Source organism: Gopherus flavomarginatus, unplaced genomic scaffold (genome assembly GCF_025201925.1).
Source record: "Gopherus flavomarginatus isolate rGopFla2 unplaced genomic scaffold, rGopFla2.mat.asm mat_scaffold_867_arrow_ctg1, whole genome shotgun sequence".
NCBI classification, from domain to species: Eukaryota; Metazoa; Chordata; order Testudines; family Testudinidae; genus Gopherus; species Gopherus flavomarginatus.
The window spans coordinates 38,843-45,190 of NW_026115169.1; the positions used below are offsets into that span (position 1 = coordinate 38,843).

The following is a 6,348-nucleotide window of genomic DNA, read 5'->3' on the forward strand; positions in this document are numbered from 1 at the left end:
AACCCCTGGGGGCCCCAACACCAGCTCCAGGGGCCCAACCCCTGGATGCCCGAACCATAGCTCCAGGGTCCCAACCCCTTGGGGCCCCAACACCAGCTCCAGGGGTCCAAACCCTGGGGGCCCCAACACCAACTCCAGAGGCCCAACCCCTGGGGGTCCGAACCATAGCTCCAGGGGTCCAACCCCTGAGGGCCCCAACACCAGCTCCAGGGGCCGAAACCCTGGGGGCCCCAACACCAACTCCAGGTTCCCAAACCCTGGGGGCCCGAAGCATAGCTCCAGAGGCCCAACCCCTGGGGACCCCAACAAAAGCTCCAGGGGCCCAAACCCTGGGGGACCGAACCATAGCTCCAGGGGCCCAACCCCTGGGTGCCCCAACATCAGCTCTAGGGGCCCAAACCCTGGGGGCCCCAACACCAGCTCCAGCGTCCAACCCCTGGGGGCCCGAATCATAGCTCCAGGGGAACAAACCCTGGGGGCCCCAACACCAGCTCCAGGGGCCCAAACCCTAGGGGCCCCAACACCAACTCCAGGGGCCCAACCCCTGGGGGCCCGAACCATACCTCCAGGGGCCCAACCCCTGGGGGCCCCAACACCAGCTCCAGGGGCCCAAACCCTGGGGGCCCCAACACCAACTCCAGCGACCCAAACCCTGGGGGCCCAACACCAGCTCCACGAGCCCAAACCGTGGGCGCCCCAACACCAACTCCATGGGCCCAACCCCTGCGGGCCCGAACCATAGCTCCAGGGCACTAACCCCTGGGGCTCAAACAGCAGCTCCAGGGGCCCAACCCCTGGGGCCCCAACACCAACTCCAGGGGCCCAACCCCTGGGGGCCCGAACCATAGCTCCAGGGCCCTAACCCCTGGGGCCCAAACAGCAGCTCCAGGGGCCCAACCCCTGGGGCCCCAACACCAACTCCAGGGGCCCAAACCCTAGGGGCCCCAACACCAACTCCAGGGGCCCAACCCCTGGGGGCCCGAACCATAGCTCCAGGGGCCCAACCCCTAGGGGCCCCAACACAAGCTCCAGGGGCCCAAACCCTTTGGGGACCAACACCAACTCCAGGGGCCCAACCCCTGGGGGCCCGAACCATAGCTCCAGGGGCCCAACCCCTGGGTGCCCGAACCATAGCTCCAGGGGCCCGACCCCTGGGGGCCCCAACACCAACTCCAGGGGCCCAACCCCTGGGGACCCCAACAGCAGCTCCAGGGGCCCAAACCCTGGGGGCCCCAACACCAGCTCCAGGGGCCCAAACCCTGGGGGCCCCAACATCAGCTCTAAGGGCCCAACCCCTGGGGACCTCAACACCAGCTCCAGGGGCCCAACCCCTAGGGGCCCCAACACCAGCTCCAGGGGCCTAACCCCTGGGAGCCCCAACACCAATTCCAGGGGCCCAACGCCTGCGGGACCGAACCATAGCTCCAGGGGCCCAACCCCTGGGGGCCCCAACACCAGCTCAAGGGGCCCAAACCCTGGGGGCCCCAACACCAACTCCAGGGGCCCAAACCCTGTGGGCCCGAACACCAGCTCCAGGGGCCCAAACCCTGGGGGCCCCAGCACCAACTCCAGGGGCCCAACCCCTGGGGGCCCGAACCATAGCTCCAGGGGCCAAACCCCTGGGGGCCCCAACACCAGCTCCAGGGGCCCAAACCCTGGGGGCCCCAACACCAACTCCAGGGGCCCAACCCCTGGGGGCCCCAACACCAGCTCCAGGGGCCCAACCCCTGGGGGCCCGAACCATAGCTGCAGGGGCCCAACCCCTGGGGCCCCCAACACCAACTCCAGGGGCCCAACCCCTGGGGGCCCCAACACCAGCTCCAGGGGCCCAACCCCTGGGGGCCCGAACCATAGCTCCAGGGGCCCAACCCCTGGGGACCCCAACAGCAGCTCCAGGGGCCCAACCCCTGGGGGCCCCAACATCAGCTCTAAGGGCCCAACCCCTGGGGACCCCAACACCAGCTCCAGGGGCCCAAACCCTGGGGGCCCCCACACCAACTCCAGGGGCCAAACCCCTGGGGGCCCGAACCATAGCTGCAGGGGCCCAACCCCTGCTCCAGGGGCCCAAACCCTGGGGGCCCCAACACCAACTCCAAGGGCCCAAACCCTGGGGGCCCCAACACCAGCTCCAGGGGCCCAACCCCTGGGGGCCACAACACCAACTCCAGGGGCCCAACCCGTGGGGGCCCCAACACCAGCTCCAGGGGCCGAACCCCTGGGGGCCCGAACCATAGCTCCAGGGGCCCAACCCCTGGGGGCCCCAACACCAGCTCCAGGGGCCCAAACCCTGGGAGCCCCAACACCAACTCCAGGGGCCCAAACCCTGGGGGCCCCAACACGAGCTCCAGGGGCCCAACCCCTGGGGGCCCCAACACCAGCTCCAGGGGCCCAACCCCTGGGGGCCCGAACCATAGCTCCAGGGGCCCAACCCCTTGGGGCCCCAACACCAACTCCAGGGGCCCAACCCCTGTGCGCCCGAACCATAGCTCCAGGGGCCTAACCCCTGGGGGCCCCAACCCCAGCTCTAGGGGCCCAACCGCTTTGGGACCGAACCCCGCAATAGGGACCTACCCCCTGGGGCCCCAACCGTAGCTCCAGGGTCTCAACCGCTGCGGGCCCCAACCGTGGCCCCGGAGAACCATGAGTAATAAGCTCGATAGTACTCATCACCGTGCAATTTTGACACGTTTCCACGGCACTTTTAGGGCTTATGTCCGGCTTCCCACCCTCCATTTCCGTTGGCTCCGTAGACTATTCTGAAAAAAATGGGCGTGTATGTGTTTGACTAGGGGAAGTGTTGTGTAGTTTTGTGCTTGATGACATGAATAAAAAGTGTATTAAATATCAGGGTGTATTAATAAAAAAGTTAAATAATATTGTAATCTAGGTTTATAAAGGGAATTTTCTAAGGCAAAACCTGTTTGGTAAGCACAGCATAAAAACTTTTTTAAAAAGTGTCTAAGAAAAATACAATAAAGCTTACGGTAAACTTAAAAAAAGTTTACCTTTGCAGTCTTTTTGTAAAACCAGGTAGCTTTTTTGGTTTAACCTTAGTAAATAAAACACATTAACAGTAAATAATACCAATGTAGATTAAGAAAAAACGAAGTTTAAAAGGAAAATTGACAAAGGCAAAGCCTGTTTTGTAAGCACGGGGTAAAAAAGTATTTAGACTATTCAATATCATTGCAGATTAAGAAGAAAGATCAAAGATAGACAGCACATGGCGGAATCAGAATGAGACAGAGAGAGAAGCAGGCAGAGTCTGTTTAGTAAGCACAGGGTAAAAAAGAATTCAGAATCAGGGCGGTTTACAAGACAAGAAAAGCGAAGAGAGAGTCCAATTTGCAAAGAGCAAAAATAGAGAACACATGGTAGGATTAAAGAGAAAGAGATAGAATTGTTACCTTTTCCCGTCTTTCTGCAGAATGAGGCAGCTTTCCGGGTTCAAACCCTCTTAGCCTCGTTATCACCGCCTTTGGATCGGACCAATCAGAGGTAGTTTTACAACAGCGTCATAGAATTCATTTTCCTGAACCAAACCTAGTGTCTCAAGACTTTAAGCAAGAGCCAGCTCCCCCTCTTTCCACCCTTCCTATTATCTGTTTTTTCTTATCTAAAGAAACAGACCCGCAGCATTTTCCCACCAAGTAGCCCTTTTACAAAGATGTTTTTAAAACGCGCAAGCTTTTCGTAATACACCCTTTTTTAAAGTTTTTCCCTAGGTTTTAAACTAATTGGTTTTTTTTGTTTTTCTTTTTTAGTAAAAACAATGTGAAAGTCGGGCAAAGCACCTGTTAGTAAAGAAGCCTCTGTGAGCAGTGGGTCAGAGATAAGAAGGCTGCTTCTTTCCCAAACTTTTTAACAAACACAAGTTACAATTACATTAAGTTTTGCAAAGGGATAATGACTCGAAAGACAAACCTAAGCCACAACCCTTTTGTATGTGTTGTAATAAAAAATTATGCAGAAGCAACCTAGATTTTTTTTTAGTAACAGGCGGTTTATGGTCCCCATATTTAGGATACCGGCGGGTTAGAGAGAAGATTGCTTTTTTCCCCACTTTTTAACAAATAAGGTTGAAAAGGAAACCTGAAGACCCATAGCCTTTATTTAGGCATAGGTGTTTTAATAACATGTAACTGTGCAAAAACATTTTAGTGCTATAAAACTAATGCGCTGTAATAAAAAAGGTTTGTTTTTTTTAATTTTAGGCTAACCCGGGCCATTTTATAGTAAAAACAGCAGGCTCTTGCAGCAGCTCTTGGCAAAAACAGCCTCTGTAAGTCAGTAAATTTAAAAAAAAAGAACAAAACATAACAAGGTCTTCTTTTTAAGCAAAAGAACCCCCAAAACAGGTATTAAGAAGCATACTAATTTACTATAAAAACTAAGCTTTTTAACCATTAAAGTTTAAAAGCTAAAGTGTGTAGCCAAAAACCTTCCCGCGTTTTTTAAAAAACCAACTAAGACAACTCCCCCTCCGCTCTTAGCTAAACAGCCAGCGTCTTCGGCTTTTTTGTTAACCCTGTAACAAAACCTAAATACCGTTTTAAAATATGTTTTAAAGAAATATATAATTTTTTTAACTTACTAACAATGTAAAATAAGTTGTGTAAAAGTTTAACGTGGTTTATTTTTAAATTAGCAGTTTTGTTTTAAAAACTAAGGCCATAAAACAAATTAAAGAAATACAGGTTGCAGTTTTAAAAAAGTTTTTGGTTACAAGGGTGTAAATGGGTACATTACCATTTAAAAAAGGCTTTTTATTAACTGTTTAAACACATTTACTATAAAAAAATTACATTTTTAGCCATTAAAGCTAAAGCATGTTGGCAGTCTGGGGACCGACACCCGCCTTTTTTCCTAGAAAAGTGCCCTTTACGCACCCTGGTTATTTAAAGAAACGCCTTTTTAAATATTAATTTTGGGGGGGGTGGAGGGCAAAACCTTTTTTTAAAAAAAGGTTTAAACCTATAAATAGAGGAACAAAAGCTTAACAAGACTGTTAAAGAAATATTGCTAATACCGTTATGGGGAGCAACCACATGGTAAGAAACCTTACTATAATTTGCGTGGGTCGTCAAGGTATTATACTAGCGTTATGCTCACTTAAAAGGCAATATTTTTTCTTTTAAATAGGACGAGGCCTTTTTTCTTGACATTCCAGATGCCGCGCTACAAGCTTTAAACTTTGGTAAGCTAATTAATATGCTACACAAGAATAATTTATTTTTAAGATAAAAGGTTTTTAAAAAATTTATTTTTTTAATTTAGAACAAGATGGAAGTCAAAACCACCCAATAGTTTTCCTGAAATTACAGAAGAAGGTGTGAACTGTTTTTCAAATATGTGTTTTTTAAAATAAAAAAATCTGTAGTTGGAAATAGTGTGCATTTTAGGGGCTTGAAGACCCTTAAAGCTTTTATTGTACAAAAGTTGCCGTTCTACCGCCCCTGCGTGGTGTAAACTATAATTTAAACGCGGTTTTTAGCCTGCTTATTGGGGAACAGCTTTGTTGTTGTTAGTTAAAAAAAGCCGTGCTAAAAAACATTCTGTTTATGTGTATCGGCAGACTCATCAAGCGTTATTCCTCAAGAAGAAATGTTGAAGGTGAGCGCGCTTAAAGAGGCCAAGAAATTTCCCTTTGAGGCAGCTGCAGTTGGAAGCAAGGGTATTAAGCACAGCGATTTTGAACAGCCCTGCGCGTCCAAATCTCTTATTGCACAAAACCAGCCGGCACTAAAAAAGGCCAAAAAGTCTACCTCTAAAACAGCATTCGTTTTCAGGGAGGGGGGGAAAGGGGCTCAGACCCCCCCCCCAAGCTTTTGAACCACCCAAAGCTACCTCTACAACTTCCAGGAACCATGGTAAGCGAGGCAGAGGAGTTAAAGCCCCTAGTTTTCAACAGACCTTTGCCTCCCCGACCCAAAACAATTAGCTTTAAAAACAAACAACTCTGTGGAAGCAACCATGTTTACGCGTGGTTTGAGCAGGGTGAAGAAGTTAATCCCCCGGGTTTTGGAACCCGCAAAACCCTTGCCAGAAATAAGAATGTTCCTGTGGGGCTGGCTGCATCTGTTGCTGCTTTTAACTAGCTGTTTAGTGTTTGTACATCTCTAAAGCGTTTAATAGATAAAAAAGTTTTCAAAGCTAATTCTTGAGGTATTTCAAAAACAAAATTTTCCAGAAGAAAGGGTGGTTTTTAGACCAAAAAATAGCAGATACACGGGCACTAATTAAAAAAGTGGAAAGTGCGATAAAGGGGGAAGGAAGAGGCTGACTGCACATGAAACCTAAAAATGAAAAGAGGGGTAGGGAAAAAAATGGAAAAAATCTAAAATAGTA

At 50.3% G+C, this 6,348-nt stretch overlaps 1 long non-coding RNA gene across 1 annotated transcript; it reads left to right on the forward strand.

Annotated features, from left to right (window-relative positions):
* The first annotated feature begins 5,081 nt into the window (after positions 1–5,081).
* LOC127042659 (uncharacterized) lies at positions 5,082–6,025 on the forward strand. The gene is made up of 3 exons (XR_007772004.1): positions 5,082–5,197; positions 5,278–5,330; positions 5,576–6,025. It is a non-coding gene; the product is annotated as an uncharacterized LOC127042659 (long non-coding RNA).
* Positions 6,026–6,348: the final 323 nt, after the last annotated feature.